The sequence below is a fragment of the Protomyctophum parallelum genome, assembly GCF_964188405.1.
Source record: "Protomyctophum parallelum genome assembly, chromosome: 13".
Classification (NCBI taxonomy): domain Eukaryota; kingdom Metazoa; phylum Chordata; class Actinopteri; order Myctophiformes; family Myctophidae; genus Protomyctophum; species Protomyctophum parallelum.
Genome location: NC_139708.1, coordinates 4,366,016 through 4,391,387, shown reverse-complemented (window position 1 = coordinate 4,391,387; position 25,372 = coordinate 4,366,016). Strand labels below are relative to the sequence as shown.

The window sequence follows — 25,372 nt, the reverse complement described above, 5'->3', positions numbered from 1 at the left end:
AAAACAGATGTGAACACAAGCACAGCATACTATGTGAGCGAGCACACGTAATACAAACAACAGATCCATCACCCTCAAGCTCAGTGTCAGGACACAGAACTACATGACCATTACTTTAAGCACCGACTGACACTAGTGTGTGGGGTCAACGGCAGGGACATGCTGGGCCTCTCTAACTCAGCCTGGGAAATGGAGCTGGAGAGGCCCTTCGGCTGCACGCGCCGAAAAGAAAAATTGCCATCCGGCGGCGCGGACCCAAATACTAACCGGTGAACGGTCATGACTGTGATTTGGCCTCTAATTCAGCCTGGGAAAGCACGTGGCTGAATTATATAGGCCTATATATAAAATATATTTTTCCTAAAACGGCCAGCCTGGTTCAGACTGGACTGGACCAGCCGTTCGGGAGTTATATCCCAGATTTCCTAATGGTCAGCACGTCCCTAAGCACTTTCTATAGAATACTGGTTCCCCGGAGAAATATTGTACCCTCGAGGGCAGTGGTTCTCATGTCAAGGACCCGCAGATGCATATATGCATTTTGCCACGGGCCCCCCCGTTTGAAAATGCTTTTGTGCCAGGGACCCCCCATAAGAGATTTGTCAACATTAATTTAGTCAACCTAACATACAAAAAATAGATCTTAAAAATTGATTGGGGGTCTCCTCTTTTTGCAGGAGACCCCCTGCTACTCCCGGGGGCTCCCAGGACCCCACATTGAGAACCATTGTTCTAGGGATGAGAGCCTGGCCTAAGTTAAGTGGGGGTTATGTTTGTTCATGTTTATTGAACAAATTAAGAATTTGTATAGGATGACTATGATTGGCCAAATCTTGTCTATACTCGTCGCCCATTATAGTACTGCGACAATGGCCCCCAGAAGTCGGCATACCCCTCCCGGAGTTAGGACCAAACACAACATAGTTTTTCCTCATCTCTAAGGCCTCCCATACATGAAATGGATTCTTGTATAAAAATATTTTACTGCAAAAGTGGTGAAATTGTTATTTAAAGTTATACACCTCAAACTAAAAATAAAGCCTGTCCGTCTGGTGGTTGAGGCACTTAAAGGCATGTAGATTCACAATGGAAGCTCTGAGAGGTTCAAAACTTGGCATACTTGAAGCCAGAACATACCTCTACATTCTAGAAAAGACTGAATGTCAATATCTGAATGTCAATATGAGATATAGTCATTTGAACACATACTTACAGTAGGCGGAATTGTACATCTATGTAGATGTCTTCTCTACTTTGTAGTGACTCTGGAATGGATTGTCATAGCAACACATATGATGGCTTGTAGGAAAGGTGAGGTTCTACTGAATCCAGCAATACCAATTGTGTAAATGTAGCTTGCATAATCGTGGAGTTATGGCACAAAACATATATGGTGTCCCAAACGGGGGGAAATAAAACTAATGAAATCTACAGTATCACATTAGTTTTATTTTTACTTCACTTATCAAGGGTGGGAAAACATAAACAAATCACTTGAGTAGAAGTCCCTAAAATGTATGAAATGTCTCAAACTTGAGAAATGAGAAATTGTGAACAAATAGATGCCGCTTCAATAGAGAAATATGCAAGCCTAGATTGGAACTACTAACTATTATTATGTTGCAGCACATGACCTGGATGTTCCCTCATCAAGCTCAAATCTCAATATTATCCTCATAAATATAAATAATCAAGTTATTCATTTCTGTTATTTGAGTTATTTGGTTACAGTCAATTTATACTACAGTATTTGGCTCCACCTATGTGCATCTTATGTGATCTTATAATGTGAAGTGTATCAGAAATCGGGGCCGATCATGACATTTTTAAATGATCAGATCAGGAGCACAAAAATGTGATTGGGACATCCCTAGTATCAATATGATAGCCATATCATGATATTAGACTGTATATTGTCCGTGATTTGGGATATTGTACTATTGTGATATTGGAGGAGTTGCATAAAAATATAATTTTCAGATGGGGAAAAATCGGTATCGGCAGATACTCAAAATTAAAATGATCTTACTAAATGTTGCTCAGCAGAGAGATGATGATGTTCATAAAACCGTGGCTCTATATACAGACAATATGCTGCAGTAATGAGCAAGTTGCAAATGTTGAGTGAGAGCATGCCTGCACCAGTCTCATCAAGAAGACTGAATAGGGTTGATACAACATTGTTTAACATACAAAGATATTTTTCATTTGTGTGAAGGCCAGTACAAGACCAGAACATCTGACAGCCATTATGGCTGGTACTGGTATGTGTACCAGAGACTTATGGTCCTTCATGCAGCATCAGAAAGGTTGATGAAGTTGTACATCACCTGCTCCTCTCGTACCCAGATCTCTTTGTGTATGATGACAAATATACAATAATACCGGTAATATGCCGAGGCGGCAGTGCCTCAGGGATAGAGTGGCCAATAGAGCGGCTGGATGGAGAACCGTGAGGTTCGCAAGACAAATTTCAGTGTGAACTAACAATATACCGTTAGTACTATATCATACCATATTCTCAGTTCGATCCAGGGCTCCCCCAGAGTTAGACTCTGAACCCCTAATTGATCCCGATGTGCAGGTCGGTGCCTTGTATGGTTTCCTCTGCCATCGGTGTGTGACTGAATGTGTGAATGTAATGCACAATCTATGTAAAGTGCTTTGGATAAAAGCTCTATATACTGTAAATGCACCAATTTCCATTTACGGTATATAAACTCCTTGACTGTTATGATGACATACTGAAGACACTGACTCTGAGGAAGAAGATGATATTGTCTAAATACAAACCCTGGAAACATACAGCATTATAATTTGTAGAACATGGAAAGTCTGATGTTGCATGCTCTAAAAGTGTGCCCATGGGAAATGGGCACAATGAGAGAAGATGCAAATATCCAAGAAAATCCAGAACTACTACATAGACCTGCAGATATATCGATGAAGAAAACCATGGACCAGTGTCTTCAGTATGTTATAACTCTTATTTATTGAAAGTGATGACTTGTCATCACTTTCATTTATTTAAAGAAAGATGTTAACTATTTCAGTGAGATTAATAAAAGCTTTGACATAGATACTGGTCTGCTGTTCTAATTCTTTGTTTTATAGCTGCTATATTTCGTTTAGATATTTAGTGTTTTAGGTAGCATTTATGATATTTGTCATCATATGCAAAGAGATCTGGGTACGAGAGCAGCCGATGTACAACTTCATAAATCTTTCTGATGCTGCATGTGAAGGCCCTGTCTCTGGTACTCTGACCAGTGACCATGTGAAGGCCCTGTCTCTGGTACTCTGACCAGTGACCATGTGAAGGCCCTGTCTCTGGTACTCTGACCAGTGACCATGTGAAGGCCCTGTCTCTGGTACTCTGACCAGTGACCATGTGAAGGCCCTGTCTCTGGTACTCTGACCAGTGACCATGTGAAGGCCCTGTCTCTGGTACTCTGACCAGTGACCATGTGAAGGCCCTGTCTCTGGTACTCTGACCAGTGACCATGTGAAGGCCCTGTCTCTGGTACTCTGACCAGTAGTCCTGGTTTTGTCTATGAACTGATTGCAACAAGACCGCGAGGACTTTTTTGTGCTATCACTTTTGGAGTAATTGTATGACTGTACTCTGTTGCTGTTTTTACATTTATGTCTAATAAACTATTAAATCCATCAATCAATCAATCAATTGTGCTGGCCTTCCCACAAATGAAACAATATATTTGTATGTTAAACAGTGTTGTATCCTATTCAACAATGTTGTACCCTGTTCAGTCTTCTTGACGAGACGGCATGCTCTCACTCTGGTCTTACTGGAGTAGTTTTCTCAACATGATACAGTATATGATGAGGAGAGGAGAGTATATTGAATTTGGGTTTGCCAGGGTTTTATGAACATCATCTCTCTGTTGAACAACAGTTAGTGTTGAAGGTCTTCTGCCGTGGGCTTTATACATTATGGGTCTTGTTTCGTGCCTTTTTCCAACTGTTTAGCAAAGATGATACAAAGATTTGGATCCAATATTCCATTTTGGTAAAAGTTTAAAAATACACTTCAGAATTTGTACAGTATCTATGTTGTGCATTGCGCACACTATTTTTAGGCTATAGTATGTGCAGTAACCATATTACAAGTGATACTAATTAAGTCTATTTTCCATTCTGGTGAAACAGTGTCAGGGCAGGGTTCTGCTATTGTCAGTGTAGACTACGGGACAGGCAGTAGGCTCTGTTACACTAAAGATAACTAAATGCTAGGTCACTCTCCACTCCAGTCAGCTAAATAGCTACTTGATTTGACAAGGTTCATCTCATCTTTTCACATTCCAAAATATGTGAAATGATTTTACCTGTCATTTTATGAAGAAAGCCACATAATGTAGGCAATAAGATGCAGGTGGAGCCAAATACTGTAGTGTAGTATAACTTGACTGTAACCAAATAACTCAAATAACAGAAATGAATAACTTGATTATTTATATTTATGAGGATAATATTGAGATTTGAGCTTGATGAGGGAACATCCAGGTCATGTGCTGCAACATAATAATAGTTAGTAGTTCCAATCTAGGCTTGCATATTTCTCTATTGAAGCGGCATCTATTTGTTCACAATTTCTCATTTCTCAAGTTTGAGACATTTCATACATTTTAGGGACTTCTACTCAAGTGATTTGTTTATGTTTTCCCACCCTTGATAAGTGAAGTAAAAATAAAACTAATGTGATACTGTAGATTTCATTAGTTTTATTTCCCCCCGTTTGGGACACCATATATGTTTTGTGCCATAACTCCACGATTATGCAAGCTACATTTACACAATTGGTATTGCTGGATTCAGTAGAACCTCACCTTTCCTACAAGCCATCATATGTGTTGCTATGACAATCCATTCCAGAGTCACTACAAAGTAGAGAAGACATCTACATAGATGTACAATTCCGCCTACTGTAAGTATGTGTTCAAATGACTATATCTCATATTGACATTCAGATATTGACATTCAGTCTTTTCTAGAATGTAGAGGTATGTTCTGGCTTCAAGTATGCCAAGTTTTGAACCTCTCAGAGCTTCCATTGTGAATCTACATGCCTTTAAGTGCCTCAACCACCAGACGGACAGGCTTTATTTTTTGTTTGAGGTGTATAACTTTAAATAACAATTTCACCACTTTTGCAGTAAAATATTTTTATACAAGAATCCATTTCATGTATGGGAGGCCTTAGAGATGAGGAAAAACTATGTTGTGTTTGGTCCTAACTCCGGGAGGGGTATCTCGAAAACTAAAGCACTTTTTGACTGTTTGTTGCAGGACTATTAGGCAACTACATAGATCAGCAGTCGAATCAGTCTGATTTGCATAACATTAAAACATGTTATGCAATAAAGAATCATTTGGGCTGTGGGGTGCTTAATTTTATGATTTCACATATAATCGCTTGGTTTATACCAATAAATAACCCATGCTATATATCCTATTTTCTTCAAACTATTTGATTAATATAACAAATTAGGCCGATCTCTACTGTAAGTCAAATCATGCAAAAAAAAATGACATGGACTATTCGACTAAGAGATGGTAGTCGTCTGAGACTCCCTCGATCGATTAGTCGAGGTCATCCCTAATATACAGTATATATATGTTTGTTCTTAATCTTTTTCTTCTCCCTACTCAGTTTGCTGCAATACCATAAACATAAACATTGATATTTATTAACGGTTTTCAGAATTACAGTACAATTCAAGCACAACTCAATACAAAGACTGTTAACTGTGAGTGGACGACCCAATTAGGGCAGAGGTGCCCACACTTTTTTGACTTGAGAGCTACTTTCAAAATAGCCTGAGCTAACGTGTTAGGTTTCTGGTCTAGAGGGGAGGGTCGCGGCTGAGATTTGCGCACGCCCTGATTGGATCTCATCGATCTGTCCGTCACCCCCGGCCCCTTCTCCTCTCCCCCCTAGTGCAGCGCTACGTCACATCATTTGGAGCGACGCCCACCCGGAAGGGTTGACTCCCACTTTTAGACCAGAGCGGCCAATGCGTTCCTCCAGGCTTTACATTTTTGCACCAACAAAAATGAAAGCCTGGTACTTTCAAAATGACAAGCTCAACTAGATCTACCCACCCAAACAACTATTATCCAATTGCTGAAAATAGTTAAACAATGTCCCTGAGTGGGCTTTGGAATAGTGGCAATGGCGTTACATACAGTATAAGACTAATGCACTTGGAAATACATAGGGAACATTTTTAATTGGTAGGGTTTTCGTGCATATAACTTTGTAATGCTACTGACGTTTGTGGTACAATACCTGAAAACAAAGTATTGTTTTGTGGGTTTGAGCTAACAGGCCCTGTCTTAATACAAGTTGCAGATTTATTTATTTTTACATTTAAATAATATATTTTTAGGGCATGTGTGTGATCTACCTGCACAGCCTTTGTGATCTACTGGTAGATCACCATCTACCTTTTGGGCACCCCTGATTTAGGGGTTCAGAGTCTTTCGAGGGTTCGAGGACACTTCGACACTAACTCTGGGTTAGGGTTAGGGTTAGGAACTGGGAATCTCATGGTTCCCATCCAGCTGCTCTACCGGCCACTCTACCTCTGAGCCACTCCCGCCCCCAGCCTGTGACTCGGGTACGAATCGTGTCCTAAATCCTCAGACAGGAGGTTTGACAGCGTTCAATATAAGGCCAGCCGGTGCCATGTGTCGCTGGTAAAGTCATCTTCCTCTCCACTATGAATGATGATACCATCATGCTACTGAAGGAGCACTTGTCAAAGATCCCTAGACTTCTCCTTATTGAACATCAGAAAGCCTCAAACGGGTATTTTTATGTACCACTTTTTCTATGTGTAGTCGTTGCTGTCGGGTGGACTGTTACTTTTCAGGATCAAAGTAAAAAATAGCAAAACCTTTGAGCTTGTATGGCTATTTTTGTTACTTTTGAATATTGTGACACTGTACAGAAGTTAGTGTAGTATGATAAAGTAGGGCATGAATTTATGGGGGGGATAATTTTTTTAAATGCTAAAATATGGAGATAAGAGATGATGCATTACTTTGATTAAATTAACTCCAGTTTATGTTCCTTTCTTTGAGCAAAAGGATCAATATGACCTAAGAAATACATCCTATTTGGTTTGGTTACTTTTTTATGAACAGTTTCTGCCCTTTTTTGCTATATACTCGTGTAATACCTCGAGGGCTTGAACTGCATTATCGAAAACCCATATTTGATGCATCAAAGCTTTTACTATTGCTCTGTTAAAACCATAGACTGTAAAAAATATGGACAAAGCGTTCCCCGGGTCTAACATGGACGTAAAATGAAGCCTGTTATTCCTGCACTGTAAGTCGCCATCTTTCTAGATCCGTTTGGGCCCAGCTGGCCATTGGCTGGCTCCGTTTGGGCCCAGCTGGCCATTGGCTGCCCAGACAACGAGGCGGGACTTCCCCCCTTCTTCTCCATTGGTTTTTATTTTGACTCGAGTGGGAGGGGAATCCCGATCATAGACTGTAACGGTAGCCACGCCCCTCAGAACATACGCGACTTTATGGTCATTTATTTTTATATTTTTTATTAGAAATGAGACTTTAAACTAGTGACTGGAAGCAGAAAGTATTCATGACCATGTTTATTAAGGTAATACAGTCTAGGTGAAGTTGGGCCCAAATACATGGACTTCTATGGGGCTATGGTTTTTTTTGGGTCCAGTGACAGCGCCACAACAGGCCATTATATGAACTTTCAGGAGTTTCAGGCTTCACAAAATATCTGTCTGACTGCCCCCCTGGTTAAAACACAAAAAATGGAAGGAAATGGATATCTACTGCATTACATCTCCCTATAATTTATGAACTAGCAACTGGCAATGTAGATAAAGCAGTGGATGTGTAAAGTTCACTCCATGATGGAACTGCAGGGATTCCATTCCGTCTTAATCCTGCTGAGATGTGAATCAAGTCCCTCAGTATAGTCAGTATAAGCTGTGTAGTACAACGCTCTACATGGCTTTGGGGTAACGGATTGATAAAATAAGAAGATGTCCTCTTTCTCGCCGCCTCTTTCTATTCATGAGGATTGTCATCTTAACCGCCGGCCCTGACATTAAAGAACACCACTGCTGAATTGAACTTTATTTTTCAATGCTGATCAAAACATATTAAACTTATTTTACTGCTGAAACCAACACTACCACTTATGCATGGACGGTGCTGGCCTGTCAGAGTAACTCAGACATCAGCAAGTGGTGTATGTGTTAAGGTCGCCCCTCCCGAAAACTTCTGGGAACTCAGATTACTACAGACTGGCAGTCGGATGAAGTCGGAAGAACAGTCGATTGGGAGGTGTGACGAGCCGACACTGACATGGTGCTAAAAATAGCCTATGGCTTGATGCCATGGCCAGGCCAGGCCATTCAACAGCAGATTCAACAGTGTACCCACCGCCCATCCAACAGCAGATTCAACAGTGTACCCACCGCCCATCCAACAGCAGATTCAACAGTGTACCCACCGCCCATTCAACAGCAGATTCAACAGTGTACCCACCGCCCATCCAACAGCAGATTCAACAGTGTACCCACAGCTGCTTTCCAACAATTACCGCCGACATCGGTATGGTGGAGAGCTACCTTTAAAGGTGGAAGAATGCCAGATGTTTGGGTCCTATAGACGAACCAATATTTTGACCAATATTTGTCAACGCTATGTTTTATTGTTTTAAATTGTGGGGAAACTTTTGAAAACGTCTGAAATCTTTCGGCTAATGTCATCATGCCCAAAGTAGGGAGGCCAGGTTGAAAGCGTGACACGTTTGTCTGCATAATTGCAGATACAGACACTATGAAAAACGTTGTGGACGATATATCGTCAGTCTGTCTCTAGTGTGTGTTTGTGTGCATGCATGTGCATATACTGTACGCATATACACATACACTTACATGTATCTATCCACACAGTGTGCATGGATAGAGATCAATGTCCCCCGCTGTGTACACAGCACCTGAAGGTCCATTGTCCACCCCCCTCCCCCCACACACACACACAGGTCCTTACCACGCTGACCTCAGCGCTCCAGTCGGTGACGCAGGTTGACATGTTGTTTTTCAACTCCTGGTACAATTTACATCATGGAAAACTGAGTAGAAAAGGTCCCATAACTCCATTCAGTGTAAAAGGTATAAAACAACACCAGGATGAAGGATTCATTCAGGATACATCTGAAGGATCATGTGACAACATGTCAGCTGTGAGTCAAACTGGACATCAGGAAGAAAAATGTGCAAGTTGAAAAAAATAAATGCTTTCCAAACAAGGTGAATGTCATGTTATGGTTATTGGTTTGTCTGTCGTTGTTGTGGTTGGTACTTTTTCATGTTGTATTTGTGGTATTTTCAAATAGCCAAAGTTTAAATAGGGCTTATTCTAACAGGTCGTTTCGAGGAAGCAATCTGATTGGTTGAAACGGCTTCTAGCCGTGGATCAAACTAGCACCATTCACCACCTAATCAAAACAAATAATTCAGCTGCTCTGTTTTCCCAGAGTGCTAGCAAAGTCGGTGGCTAGGCTAGCTAGTTTCTTGGGATATTTGTGGTCGTAGTGATTACATCTGTCATAAAATTTAGTTTTTTCAGCAATTTTCTTAGTTTTTAGAGTAACTGTTGTAGAATTGCAATATTACACGAGAGGTTGTGGTTTAACGGGATTATTGCCACTTCAGTGATGCTTGCGGAACTCGACTACAATTTACAATTTAGGCATTTAGCAGACGCTCTTAATCCAGAGCGACTTACATTTAAGCAAGAACACTACGTCTCGTTCCTGACCGCATCACTGTCGTGGCAAATAATCACGTTAAACCACACCCTCTCGTGTAATATTGCTTAAGTAACTTAACTAGTAACTAAAGTTTTCAAATAATTGTAGTGGAGTCGAAGTACAATATTTGCCTCTGAGCTGTAGTGGAGTAGAAGTACAAGTACTGACAGTAAAGTAAAAGTACCTAAGTAAATAGTCTACATAGTTACATTCCACCACTGGAAGCTATATGTCCCTTGGGGCAAAGGAATGGTTGCGACACTTTCCAGCTGAGCAGTTGCTCAGATAGAATGACTGTTGTTTGTGCTCTGTGTACTGTGATAATAGGCTGTGTTATGGAGCAAAGAGAAACTCCACTTGTCCTTCGACCCCACACAGGGAGGAGGGAATATTTTTAGTGCAGCACCAACCATACCATAGATCTGAAGGGAAAACTACAAAAGAAACACGCAATGGCTCAATACCTTTATCTCCTGAAGGGTTTACAAAGAGCTTTTGGGAAAACGCTAAACCTTGCTGTGTTCATGTGTCTTTTCAAATCCGCCCCGGTGGTTTTGTGGCTGTTTATCGATTCTACTTTGATATCCACCTTTTTGTATTTTCCATCTCCAGTTCCACCTCTCATCTTACACAGATGTATCACAGTGTTCACTGAATGGGAGAGTCTGAAATAGAATATAGATGGTCCTACAGTACAGTACAGTACAGTACAGTACAGTACAGTACAGTACAGTACAGTACAGTACAGTACAGTACAGTACAGTACAGTACAGTACAGTACAGTACAGCAGTGGTTCCCAATGGAAATGTTCAAACTGTTTTAGATTGTTGAAACCTGCTACCAATAAACATATATTAAAAAAAAAGAAAAAACAGTAAACAAACCAACATACAGTATACACTATACAGGGTATTTGGCTGCACAGGACTTTTAAGACCTTTTTAATACCAAATTGGCCAAATTGTAAAAGGCAAACGGTGTGAAAATAGCTCACAACACCTAGTGCAGTACAATGCAGTGCATATAGAATGGGTAAAGGCCCTAACCTAAAGGGTATTCCAATGAACTCAAGTTATATTGATCTGTGTAGCCGGTGCGGTTCCTTAGCAAGTAGTCATGTAGCCACCCTCTGGTGGTGTGTACAGTAACTCATCTGGAAGTAGTGCAATGGGGCCAAAAGTTGACAAGGAATGTGCTTAGCCTTCCATCATAGTGACATGTTGGTTTCGCATGCGTTGTACTGTTATTTCAGCCATGACCCTCTTAAAGTCAATCTGCTATGCCTTTTACACCAATCAAATCTAATTGGCAGAATGTAAAGTAATTAAACAATGCTATAAATCCCTTCCTGCTGTCGTAGAGGTTTAGAGGAAAGAACGAGCCCTTCAGAACACTTGAAGGGGAGTACAGTAGTTGGCCTAATTATGAATATTTGAGTTTGAAGGAATTACTGTATTGGCTGAGTGCTCTCGCCCTCTCTCATTATAGTTGATCTTATGCAACAGATGCTGATTTGGTATTCAAATATGAAACTAACAATTGCAGAGTTGTATAGAAAATGGCAATAGAATAGATCTTAAATTGATCTTAAAACCTGGAAAGCATCAGTGTAATTTGAGATATTTTGGCTATTCACTAATAGTAGATATACAAGCTCATAGCGTGTCACTTTGTGCCGCGCTATGAGCTTGGAGATTTGTTTTGATTTTTTGATTTTTTGCAAAATCGCGTAAATGGCTGTATCACATGTCGACATATTCTGAGCTTGTAGATCTGCTATTGTAGCAATTTTTTATAATTGTTTTATAATCGCTCAAATCTATCACTTAGACTTAGATTAACTGTTGCACCTCTAATTCATCTTGACATTTTGTCCCAGCAGAGAGAAGGTTAGAACAGGGATCGTCACAAACTGCCTTGGAGAGAGAGAGACAGAGAATAGATCTTAAATTGATCTTAAAACCTGGAAAGCATCAGTGTAATTTTAGATATTTTTGGCTATTCAAAAATAGTATATATACAAGCTCATAGCGTGTCACTTTGTGCCGCGCTATGAGCTTGGAGATTTGTTTTCTTTTTTAAACCCTGTAGCCTATTTTGATTGAGATTTGGTATAGAGAGAAAAAGGATGGGACCAAGTAGACAGCCCTGGGGGACGCCAGTCAATGAAGTATATGCTTAAGCCCTGATTATCTCTGTGCCTAGTGCCTACCTTTCATTTTGGGTCTTTAGGTGATTATCTTAACACAGGAAGGATGTGTTTCAGAATTACATCACTTTAGAGGCTGTTACCCAACGGCAAAACCCATGAACAAGAACACGGAAATGCAATGGAGGATGATTTCTCTCCAAAGGACTGCACATTTAATTTGTTTCTGCAATGTAACAAGTGCGCCCCTATGGGAAGTTGATGTTCTGGGGGCTGACAATAGACGCTATTATACTGAAGTCTCTAGAAATCTTGAATCTTGAATCTTGAACCGTGAGAGCAATGGTACTCAGAATATCAAGGCCATGCCGGACTAATGTTCACGATTCAGTTACAAAACACACACATGGACACACACACACACACACACACACACACACACACACACACACACACACACACACACACACACACACACACACACACACACACACACACACACACACACACACACACACACACACACACACACACACACAGTCACATTCTACTAGTATATATAGTACACAATCTGATTATCTCCCCTGTGAGTTTCAAGGCTTGGTTCTTAATTTGCTCCAGAGATTCAGCAGTGGCATAAATCCTCATTTACAGTATAATCCCTAATACAAAAGGTATCATTGGTGAACATAATGATTGTCTAGCTAACAAGCTTGTTAGCTCGAACATCAGATATCTACTTCCAAAAGCGCTAAGCCTCATCGTCTGCCTCAAAGGATCTCCAGCCACACATAAAGATAGTGGCGTAATGAGACTCCGGCATGTTGTGAATGTATATGTAAACTCGCTCCAATTTATATATATATTTCCTTGGCATAACTAAAAACAAACTTTGAAAATGCAAATTCACAAACAGCTGTCTTGTTTTGTTTTAATACCATAGGTTTCAAATTAGTTTATCGGTTAATCAGATATTAACCCATTCTGAACGGGCACCCATTTTGGTGTCGGCATCATGTTATGCTTTAGCTATTGAAAAATAGCAGATCTACAAGCTCATATCGCGCCACCGAGTGGCGCGATACGAGCTTGTAGGTCTGCTATTTTTGAAAAAAATCGAAGAGCGACTGACATTTTTAGAATCTGATCTCAGGTCAGAATGGGTTCATCAGACCAGTGTGTGTCCGGCGGAAACCTCGTATGAATCTGATCTCAGGTCAGAATGGGTGAACCACTTATACAGTACATTGATGGAGGCAGATGATTGGCTGTGGAGACCCCTGAAGGGAAGTAAACATTACTTTGCCATGATGCAACGGTGACGTGCAAAACCGCGTAAATGGCTGTATCACATGTCGACATATTCTGAGCTTGTAGATCTGCTATTGTAGCAATTTTTTATAATTGTTTTATAATCGATCAAATCTATCACTTAGACTTAGATTAACTGTTGCACCAGCAGAGAGCAGGTTAGAACAGGGATCGTCACAAACTGCCTTGGATGGATCTGCCTGTGAGGCTGTGATGGAAGAAGGCATGCAGCTGGCAGACGCCCAGGAAACAGTGACTGATGGATGTACATGTTGGGGCTTTGAGGACCGGGAGACCCAGAGGGGGAGTGGAGAGCAGCAGCTGTATATCAGCCCAGAGGAGCACACAACACAACCACCAGGACAGGCCCACGATGGCCTTGGGAAGAAGAAGGAACTGTTCCAGCACACAAGTCTCATAATAAAGGCTGCAAGTCTGTTGCCTGCCATAAGATGCCTAATGTAAAGTATAAGCATAGCTATGGGAATAAGCAAACAAACAGAATGGTATGCATGTAGTATATGCAGTAAGTACGATGGCATTGTATATAATGGACACTATGTTCCTTGCCTTGTAAGGCACGCCGTACTGTTGCTACAGTATATACCCACTATTTGAAATTGAAACATTTGCTTTTGAATTGTCTTTTGCATCTAGTTATGCCGTTGAAACGACAAAAGTCCTCCCGTAATTATCTTGAAAATCAGCTTGCTTTGTCTGTATGTTTTCACAAAAAAAACACGATAGAATACTAAAGTATTAAACCAAACAGTTTTCCCCATGAATACACCAGTATTCATGTGACTGTGTGCAGTACAGTTTCTCTGTTACGACATTATGCGTGTACTTACTACTGTACGTGTTTATTGCCCTATAAAAATCTGATATCAATAATTGCATTTTCTGCAGGAGATAAAGAGCTCTGCTTGAAGAGCTTTCATTGAAGCAGACCGACAGTTGTACTTTGCGACTTGCACACTGCGTGTGCTTGGTAAGATTGAATAAACTCACAGCTTATCCGTTTAACCCATTCTGACCGGGCACCTATTTTTGTGTTAGCATCATGTTATGCTTTATCTATTGAAAAATAGCAGATCTACAAGCTCATATCGCGCCACCGAGTGGCGCGATACGAGCTTGTAGGTCTGCCATTTTTGAAAAATCGAAGAACGACTGACATTTTTAGAATCTGATCTCAGGTCAGAATGGGTTCATCAGACCAGTGTGTGTCCAGTGGAAACCTCATATGAATCTGATCTCAGGTCAGAATGGGTTCATCAGACCAGTGTGTGTCCAGTGGAAAACCTCGTATGAATCTGATCTCAGGTCAGAATGGGTTAACCCATTCTGAACGGGCACCCATTTTGGTGTCAGCATCATGTTATGCTTTAGCTATTTAAAAATAGCAGATCTACAAGCTCATATCGCGCCACCGAGTGGCGCGATACAAGCTTGTAGGTCTGCTATTTTTTGAAAAATCGAAGAACGACTGACATTTTTAGAATCTGATCTCAGGTCAGAATGGGTTAATCAGACCAGTGTGTGTCCAGTGGAAACCTCGTGTGAATCTGATCTCAGGTCAGAATGGGTTAAAGCTGCACGTGCCTGAAGGGCGCGCAACATAATCAGCTATCAAACAGAGGCTAGTAGCAACATGGGAGTCGATGTCAATTCAATCAGGTATTTCCTAAGCCGCTAACAGGAAAGGATTGGTTCTGATCCTTCCCATTCAATTGTGTATAAAACATTGGATTTGTGTGTGTGTGTGTGTGTGTGTGTGTGTGACTGTGTGTGTGTGTGTGTGTGTGTGTGTGTGTGTGTGTGTGTGTGTGTGTGTGTGTGTGTGTGTGTGTGACTGTGTGTAGGACGTATCAGTGATGGAAGAAGTACTCACGTGTTTAACTCAAGTAAAAGTACTGCAACGTCGTGGATATATAGGCTCTGTTACAAGTAGAAGTCCCGTATTCAAAATGTACTTGAGTAAAAGTGCCAGAAGTAAAAGTGCTCATTGTTGCAGAATGTCCCATTTCACAAGTTTCCAAATCTATACAACAACAAATGTATGTACAACAATGCAACGCGCGTGTGAGATCGGCTATTTTCGAGTATGCATATAGGGTTGAAGTGGTTAACCCATTCTGACCGGGCACCCATTTTGGTGTTGGCATCATGTTATGCTTTAGCTATTGAAAAATAGCAGATCTACAAGCTCATATCGCGCCACCGAGTGGCGCGATACGAGCTTGTAGGTCTGCTATTTTTGAAAAACCGAAGAACGACTGACATTTTTAGAATCTGATCTCAGGTCAGAATGGGTTAAGAATAAACCAGCCAGAGGACAAACACACTTATAAGGTGCTGCCACACGTACTAACCGCAGACGTTCTCGGCTGTCTTTTTCTTGCTTCTTTTCAATTTTTTTAGACAGCTGGTGGATGGAAATTAAGCTCCACCTCCGCGGATGACTGCCTGCCGCGGACGAGAGCGTTTCCACTGGAATCTGTCCGTCGCGGCAGTCAGGTGGAGCTTCTTTTCCATCCACCAGCTGTCTAAAAACTTTCCGCGGCTGTCGGCCGTTTTCCGCTCAGGTGTGGAAAACACCTATAGGGGAGCAACAACAGGTGGACTCCATAGGCCTAGGGGGTGTGGTCGTCATCAGGAAAAACCAATCAATTTTGCCATTTTGAGGCAGGTAACCATGCATAATATACAAATATAACCAGAATAAGTAAACATTCAATGGACAAGATGTGTTTACTGTTTAGCTATGTGCAATAATAAATTTAAGTCATTGGTTAAATATTTGTAATAGCATTTTTATATTAATTTAAGAGATTTAAATACATTTTATAAATATTAGAAAACATCTAGAAAAGCTGGGGAGACGGAATATATTAGTTTTACAGAGAAAACACTAAAAACACTATGAAAGGTAAATAAATTGACCAGTTCTTTGGTCAAACTCCTGAAAGAGAGAAGGCCGAATTGGTAGGGCACCTGAGGGTCTGTTATATTATAGACCATACTAATTACTGTACAATTCAAGTGGCAAGAAGATACATTTCGATATCATAATTAGAACCCATATTAAAAAAAAAGATTTACATTTGCAGTAAACACTGGAGGACACAGGTAGAGGGGAATGGGTTTGAAAAAAAGGTTTGCAAACTTTAAGGCCGTAATAACTAGGGGCAAGGGTGTTGAGGGTTGATATCCAGTAGGATTCTCTCTTCAGGAGTGCTTTGTCATGATCATCCCCTCTTCTGTTGGCAGGGACCTTTTCGATGCCTATATAACGGAGAGCAGAGGTATGATGGCCAGTGTGTAGCAACAGGAGAAGAAAGATTTTACATCTAATGGCACTGTGGTGCTCACTAATACGGGTCTTAACCCATTCTGACCTGAGATCAGATTCTAGAAATGTCAGTCGTTCTTCGATTTTTCAAAAAATAGCAGACCTACAAGCTTGTATCGCGCCACTCGGTGGCGCGATATGAGCTTGTAGATCTGCTATTTTTCAATAGCTAAAGCATAACATGATGCCAACACCAAAATGGGTGCCCGTTCAGAATGGGTTAAGGGCAAGTGTGGTTTTGCCCACATAATATTTGCCACAAGGACAATAGATTACTGTATATATATCACCCCTTGTGTAGTACATGTGATAATACTTTTAATGGGAATGCTTTTACCTGAATGTGGGTGCTTGAAACTTGTGCATTTTACAGTGCTGTTGCACTGGGCACAGGCACCACATTTGTAGTTTCCCTGTGGGGTCAAAGTGCGCTGAGAGGGGGGGAGATCTGAATGGACAAGTGAGTCCCTCAGATTTCTGCCTCGTTGGAACCAGGGGGGGCAGTCAGACAGATATTTTGTGAAGCCACAAGGAAATCGGGATTTCCTGAAAGTTCATATAATGGCCTGTTGTCATTGGACCCAGAAAAACCCATAGCCCCATAGAAGTCCATGTATTTGGGCCCAACTTCACCTAGACTGTATTACCTTAATAAACATGGTCATGAATACTTTCTGCTTCCAGTCACTAGTTTAAAGTCTCATTTCTAATGTCATAATATTCTTTTGGGAAAATTATGGTCCCATTTATAAAACAAATGACCATAAAGTCGCGCATGTTCTGAGGGGCGTGGCTACCGTTACAGTCTATGATCGGGATTCCCCACCCACACGAGTCAAAATAAAAACCAACTAAGAAGAAGGGGGGGAAGTCCCGCCTCGTTGTCTGGGCCAGCCAATGGGCCAGCTGGGCCCAAACGGATCTAGATAGATGGCGACTTACAATTCAAGGACTGACAGGCTTCATTTTACGTTCATGTTAGACCCGGGGGACGCTTTGTCCATATTTTTTACAGGTTGGAACACAACTCGAGGGGGGTCAGTGAAAACATTACACAACTGTGGATCCGTTTGAAGTGGTTACAGTAATGTATGTGTGTATGGTTATGTATGTGGGGTAATGTATGTGGTTACAGTAATGCATGTTTTGTAATATTCGTCAAAATCTAGAGCAGAAGTAGAATATCTTCTTCTGAGATCGATGTAGTGGAGTAGTAGTATTGAAATTTGTAAATACTGAAGAAAGTAAAGAAATACCTCACGTATGTACATAGTTACACAAAGTGTGTGCGTGTGTGCGTGCGTGCGTGCATGCGTGTGCTCGCCAACGTATGCTTGGTGTGTGTGTGGGTGCGAGGTGAGCATTACTGAGCTGATATTGGCAGACACACATGGCTGAGTGGAGCCCATGCAGGCCAGCAGCCGTATCCAGACAGGCCCTTATCGTCTTTCTGGCATTCGCTCTGTGGAAATACGGGCTGACAGCCTTTTGTAGTGGAGGCTATTCTTAGACCTCCAGGTCAATCAGAAGGGGACTGTTTAAACCTGAGACCACATGTGTGTGTGTGCGTGTGCGTGTGCGTGTGCGTGTGTGTGTGTGTGTGTGTGTGTGTGTGTGTGTGTGTGTGTGTGTGTGTGTGTGTGTGTGTGTGTGTGTGTGTGTGCGCGTGCGCGTGCGCGCGCGTGTGTGTGTGTGTGTGTGTAATGAATTTTATCCATGTTTCAGTCTCTCTTTCTGCTGCATTCTTTCTATCACATCTATCATTCTGTTGATACATTACCAATACAGTACCATGCACTGTTCTTGCTTATAAATCACTCTGGATTAAGAGCGTCTGTAATCTTGTCCTACAATTGAAAGCCCACACTATATAAACCCATCCAGTCCTACTTTCTCAAAACGTTTCTTTCACCTGTCTCTCAACTCGATCCAGAACCTGATAGACGGTGGTATGTGTGGGCGTGGTTAAATTAGATTTTTAAGCCTTGACTAAACAACCGGCTTCAAATCTTTTCAGTGTTAAATATCTCATACCTTGCACTAACCTAATTACAAAGTCCAGGAAATCAAAGGTATGTATTTGCATTTTCTTACCGCAGTGGCCAAGCCATAAAGTGGTAAGAATGAGTACAGCCGACCCCATGGGAATGCACCACACCTCTTTGATATTCTACAGGGCTTCCTTCTCTTGTCGTAGTCGATTTGACAAGACTTTGACAACATGTTCCAGATCAAAGAGGAACAGTGAAGCCAAAGAAAGCCTACGTTGACCTCAGCACTTTTGACCATGATCTCATGGTACTCTGCTGTTCACAAGAACACTTGTGATCTTCAAGTAGACTATAGATTCCCTCTTCTCCTGTGATCTTCAAATAAACCAAGCAGTATGAGAAACTGTTTTTGTAGCCAGCATGTAATTGTCTCCGCCAGGCCGAAGGCATAGCCGAGGCTATGTTTTCGCCCCAGTCTATCCGTGAGTGTGTGTCTATCCGTGTGTGTGTGTGTGTGTGTGTGTGTGTGTGTGTGTGTGTGTGTGTGTGTGTGTGTGTGTGTGTGTGTGTGTGTGTGTGTGTGTGTGTGTGTGTGTGTGTGTGTGTGTGTGCGCGCGTGCGTGTCCGTTTGTGTAAAGCTAATTTCCGACACCGTTGGCCCGATCGACATGAAACTGCACACACACACTCCCTGCAGTGTATTTTTCACATTGGCCTGTTACAGCGCTTTACAAAGGAACAAATTACTCTTGCGGATTTTGTCCAAAACATCCTGCAAATTGATACACATTATATAGTCATGTCATCAAGATGGACCTGTCTGACTGTTTCATATTTCATCCCGATTGGCTAAGAAGATTGCCTTCTACTACCTGGCCTGGCGGAGACCTGGACAGCACATTTTTGTAGTTACTCCTCTTATTTGCAGACTAGGACAACATCAACTGTCATTATATCCCACTGTGCACTGGGAATGCAAACCCCCATGCCTGCACCAAGCAAAGCTACTGCATTTGAAGTCTAAGCTCTAATTGTAATTTGCACAATGCATTATTAAGGAAGAACATAACATTTTAAAAGTGAGTGTTTCACTAACAGATCTGAGAAACACTTAGAGGTCTCAGTTTCCTGTCAGAACAGAAGCGATCGAGTCTAGCTCTAGTCTGTGACACCGAGCTGTCCGAAATTAACACACAACACATCAATTGATGTAGGGAGAGACAGTGAATGAGAGAGCAAGATGTTATTCAACCTGCAATGGCAATAAAGACCTGTCATATGGACCCCGCGGATCCATAATGTTGGCAGGTCTATTTGGTTCTCAATTAAAAGAGAGAAGTTTACTCTCCTCGAGGCTTAATTATAGTCAATTAACCACTAGGCTTTTACAGTGGATGTTGACGAGAATCAAAACACCTATGTAATGTATTAATCATGAATACAACCTATAATCCTTCAACAACATTTCCATAAACATACATTAAAGCCGTCGCTTTGCTGACCGTAGCGCAGTGTTTGCAGAAGATTACACAGTTCATCATAAGGGCACTAAAGCCTGAGTTACTGTAATACTTATGTGTGTGTGGGTGTTGATGTGCACTGAAAATAGCAGCTCTACAAGCTCACAGCGCGTCACAGCGTAGCGCATTGTGAGCTTGTAGAGCTGCAATTTTCGGTGCACGCGATACCGGCGAGCAACTAAGTATAAAACGGGCTTAATGTGTGTTTTGCATGCATTGGGAGTATCCGTGCGGATACTGGACTGCTAATATTTGCAAATTAACTCAAAGACATACAGCATCGCATCGCTAATTCATCGAGTGTGCACCTGTATAAACAGGCTAATGCGCGGCTAGGGAACATATGCATCACTGACAGTTGATGGCTTCGGCAGATGTGCTACGGTCGGTGGCCAGCCATGAATATATTTGCTCAGTCAGTTAGCCGCGTGTGGAGTTTACCAGACAATAGTAGCAAGTATAGCTGCACTAGTGTAATGGAATATGACATGCTTGGGGAGGGGGGGGGGGCTGCATGTGCACTCTCACATACAGTAGGCTACATGGTTCAAGTGAATCTAATTGGAGAAAATTACTTTTCAGACAATTAACTCCTCTATGAATTGAATTGAATATGAATAATTGTCAAAGGCTTTTTTACAATTATTTTACAATTTTCTGATTGTACATACTGTAGCTACTAAAAAGAAGTTGAACACATTGGCCAGTAGAGTGTGTACAGCAGTGTGCAGACTCTACTGTTGAATGTAAAGGGAGGACAGAGGAGAGACATCCACACCCCAAATTGGGGAAAAAGCGAAAAAATATAACATGAGAACTATATAGAAAGAGAACGCTCACACACTGTAGGCTCCAGTTGTAGGTTATTTTTTTTATTAAACCTGCATGTGTGCTGCTGTGACATTTCCTCAGACTAAAGTGAATACAGAGAGACCCCCATGATATACAAACAACATGATCACACAATGCATTGCAGCTGTGGATTGCAGTTGACCAGTTGATTACTGTTGACCAGTGAAAAGTTTGCATTGGTATTTGGGTGGAGTTCACGAGTCATGTCAATTTGATGAACGGTTCTCAAGACATGCAACAGACACACAGACACAGACACACACACACACACACACACACACACACACACACACACACACACACACACACACACACACACAGAGACAGGGGCGGAGCTACCGGGGGTGTAGGGGGGGTGGTCACACCCCGGCCCGGACCTCCTGAGGGCCCGGGCTGTCAGATGATCGATGGACGATTTTTTACACAGTCACTCACGACTGATAAAACCAAGCAAAAGAAAAAGAAAAAGAAGAAAGCGACGGGCCCCCGCTGGTCGCTTTCTTCTTTTTCTTTTTTTCTCTGATGTAAAGAGAAGTTTGTGGCAGCGTGAGCTGCGCGACGCCGCGACCCATGCTGCTGCGGCCCGTGCACTCAGCACATCGCAATTTCGTTTTTTTCTGCTGCTGCAGTTGGAATTAAAGAATGACAAATAAAGCAATCTTGAATCTTGAATTAACCAGATACAGAGCCTATATAGCCTATAATAGCCTACACTTTAACAAAATATCATGTCTGTCTGATGAGAATTTACCGCGAGAGAGAGTCGCTGTAAGCGGTCCAGCCAGGGTCCAGCCAAGACCTGTCACTCATTAGTAGGCTAATCACTCTGTGTGATTCCACAACGGACTGTTTCGATTCTAAACCCCTTCTTGTTGCTTTTCCCTGTGTGCGATCACTCAGCAAAGGTGAAACAGAACACAAAGATGAGTAGCCTATTTATTTTTTAACACGCAGCACCTCTCTCTCTCTACGTCTCTCTCTACGTCTCTCTCTCTCTCTCTCTCTCTCTCTCTCTCTCTCTCTCTCTCTCTCTCGTGTGTGCACTGCTGCGCAATGTCACAGACACAGACGCGATCAATAATATATAGTTGTATATAGTTATATAGTATGGTTGCATTTTAAAATACCCTATTTGAATAAAGGTTGTAGGCTACACGAGAGTGAAAATGACCGCTGGGAAAATCCCTAATTGAGAATGTAGGCAAGCGCACCACAGCTCGTGGACATTAAATATAGGCTACCATGTTTGATAAGTCATATAAAAACATTACTTACACCCAAATGAAAATATAAACTTCACAGATTATAGATCACTTGGAATTATAACAATCTGTTGAGTATTGCCTGAATAATGCCACTATAAAATCCCAACTTTTATCGACGCGCCATTGCGCTGAGAACCTTGTGGAGCCTGGCGGTGTACATTATACTTGTGAGGACCTGGTGATTCACATGGTGAGTGCGCTCAGTGCAAACCGAAAATTCAAAGATCTGCAATCTCATGCGCTGCGTTGTGCATATTGGCTGAGTCTAATGTCACGAATGAAACTAGGCCTATAGATTTATTTTTGCGATGCGGAGAATTGATTTTGGTTGCCAGCGATATCTTTTTTTTTCTTCTGAAGACTAACCTGTTCCATCACTATGTGAACTCCCATGCAGCAGAGCAGCTCCTACAGACCCAGACCAAAACACCTTTTCTCTTTGGCATTGAATTACTAGTGGTGATAGTAATAGCCTATTTATTTTACGCAGCAGTGGCACCTCTCTCTCTCTACGTCTCTCTCTCTCTTTCTCTATCTCTCTCTCGTGTGTGCACTGCTGCGCAATGTCACAGACACAGACGCGATCAATAATAGGTATATAGCATATCGTTCATGCACTCCTCAAATTAGCAGCAACTGTTAGCGTAAATGTTTTTTCCCGATGGGGGGGGGGGGGTGCTGTTGGGAGTCATGTTCGGTGAGGCCCGGTCGTGCTGTCTCACACCCCGGCCCGGCCCAGTGTTGTTCCGCCACTGCACAGAGATATGTAGATATTGTATGAAGAAGACTCTCTCACATCAATAGCTCATGATGTAAAATGTGTCTCTTGTGGTGCGTGATCTTTTGCTGTACATCTTCACTGCCTGAAATCAGCACCAGTATTATCAAACATTTATACAAAGCTATCATTACAGACTGTTCTACTACCCAGTAGTAGAGAAAAACACTTCCAAGTAGAGGTCATATCAGTTTTGAGGGGTTTCGACAATGTTTTCATCTTAGGCAGACCACTTCTGGTATTGCATGGTTTTAGGACTTGATCTGTTTTGGTTTTGACTCAATGAGGTGATCTTGACTTTGGCTACAGCCAGCCCATATGTCAATATGTAACATAATAATACAAAATATAATAATCATAATACATTATGTAGGCTATAGGCTAAGTCAAAGTCACTAGTTTTCCCTTCATAAATCCAGTTAACAGAGGAACTAAAAACGTGATGCTGGCTGAAAATTCAGCTTGGAATTTCTTGCCATTTCTTATTAGCTTTAATTCGATCGTTTGGATTTGGTTTATAGGCTTATAGGGGTAAAACATTACTTTTGTATCACTTTTTTGTTTTCAATCTGTGTAAATTAAGCAAGCTTGTAAATGTGTCATCCAACTGCTCGAGTCTGAGTTATTTTGATAGTTATTTTAATTGATAAAGGTCTAATCTAATGACATTCTATTCACCCAGTGTACAGTGTTTAAACAACAATCAGCTGCTGAAACCATTAATTTCCGCAGCAGTGAGTGACTAACATTTTGTCCAAATGCCAAGGAGCAACTGGTCCCGATAAATAAATGAATATAGGCCTACCACTGACAGCATGAGGTTCCGCTTGTTTCCCTGCAGTCTCCACTTCACATTCGCGACTGCTCATCTTCTGAGAGGCATTTTCCTTTCTGCTGCGCGCTGTAATCCAACTTTCAAAACAACGCCAACGGCCTATACTGACAAACGGGTCAAAACTCACGTTGCAAAGTGCAGAAAGCTTCGCTGCCTCTGCTGTGTGTATCAGAGTGAGACGCACTGAGAGGAGCGGCTCTCGGCGGCTTGTGTTTGTATAGACCTATACTTGAGCCTCTTACTCCCGTGTGTGACGTCACGAGGGGTCCGTACTAGCTGGAGAAGTGGAGAAGTAAAAGGAAAGTGAAATGACAGCCCGGCGCATCACCGCGGTGTGCTTTGTGCTGTGTGTGTGTGTACCTCGAGTCTGCACTTCTGTGGAAGAGAGAGAGAGAGAGAGGCATTAAAAATGCATGTTTTCCTTGTGTCCATGCGCGCGCGTTTGAGACGAGCGTGTGTGTGTGCGTGCGTGCGTGCATGTGCACTTGTGTGGTGGGTGGTGTGTGTAGGCCAGTGGTTGTGGTTCCCAAAGTGGGGTCCGGGGACCCCCATGAGCCTCCCAGGGGTCCTTGAGGGAGTTCCAGGGGGTCCCCAGCTAAATTATAGTTTGTAACCAAATGGACCCTTATGGGTCTGTAACTCTGAGAGTGTGGAACCATTCAATTAACATTGATTTTACAAAATAAATTGGGGTCTCAGAGATGGAAATGCCATTAAATGGGGGTCCGTAGGCTAATGCATGTCAAACCTGTGGTCCTTGAAATTAAATGGGTTGAAAACGGGTTTTTACGGATAGAGCCGTAAAAATCTTATCGTATAGGGGTCCCTGGCACATCTTTTCAAATAGGGGTCCGCGGGCCAATTAGTGCCAATTTGGAAGTACATGAAAAAGGAACCACTGGTGTAGGCTAAAGTGGATGGGGAGAGCAGAGCACGTGCACATGCATATTGTGAGATGATCAGGTTATGGAATCGCCTTATCCAACTGCCAGAAGAGAGGCTTACAAAAATTATATTTAATTGGAATAAGAGATGTAATCATCCGTGGATAAGAGAGGTCTCCTCAATTTTCTCAATTTCTGACTTAAACCCATATTTTTTAAATAACCTTCATTGTAATATTAATACAGTCGAATATAAACTGTCAGTGTTACATCAGCAGAAATGGAGGGTGGACATTGTGAAGAAGGCGAAATTGAGAAGTTATATTCAATTTAAAGAGGATTACATGACTGAACCTTATGTTGCATTTAATTTAAAAAGAGGACAGAGGTCCCTCTGTGCCCAGTTAAGATCTGGTTGGCAGATATACTGGCGTTCCTGAGGAGCAGCGACTGTGTGCTCTTTGTGACCTGGGAGTTGTAGAGGATGAGTTTCATTTTGTTTTCTACTGTCCACTATACCATGATTTAAGAACCGTTTTATTTGAAAATATTCAGGATAAGAACCCAGATCTGTTTTGGATGTCTGAGTGTTTTATGTTAAA

At 41.8% G+C, this 25,372-nt stretch overlaps 1 protein-coding gene across 1 annotated transcript in view; it reads right to left on the bottom strand.

The window, feature by feature from the left end:
* Nucleotides 1-23,982, bottom strand: part of gcgra (glucagon receptor a) — a 95,927-nt gene extending 71,945 nt beyond the window's left edge. Inside the window, 1 exon segment of the mRNA XM_083780920.1 lies at nt 23,857-23,982. The gene's annotated coding sequence lies outside the window, so the exon portion shown is untranslated.
* Nucleotides 23,983-25,372: the final 1,390 nt, after the last annotated feature.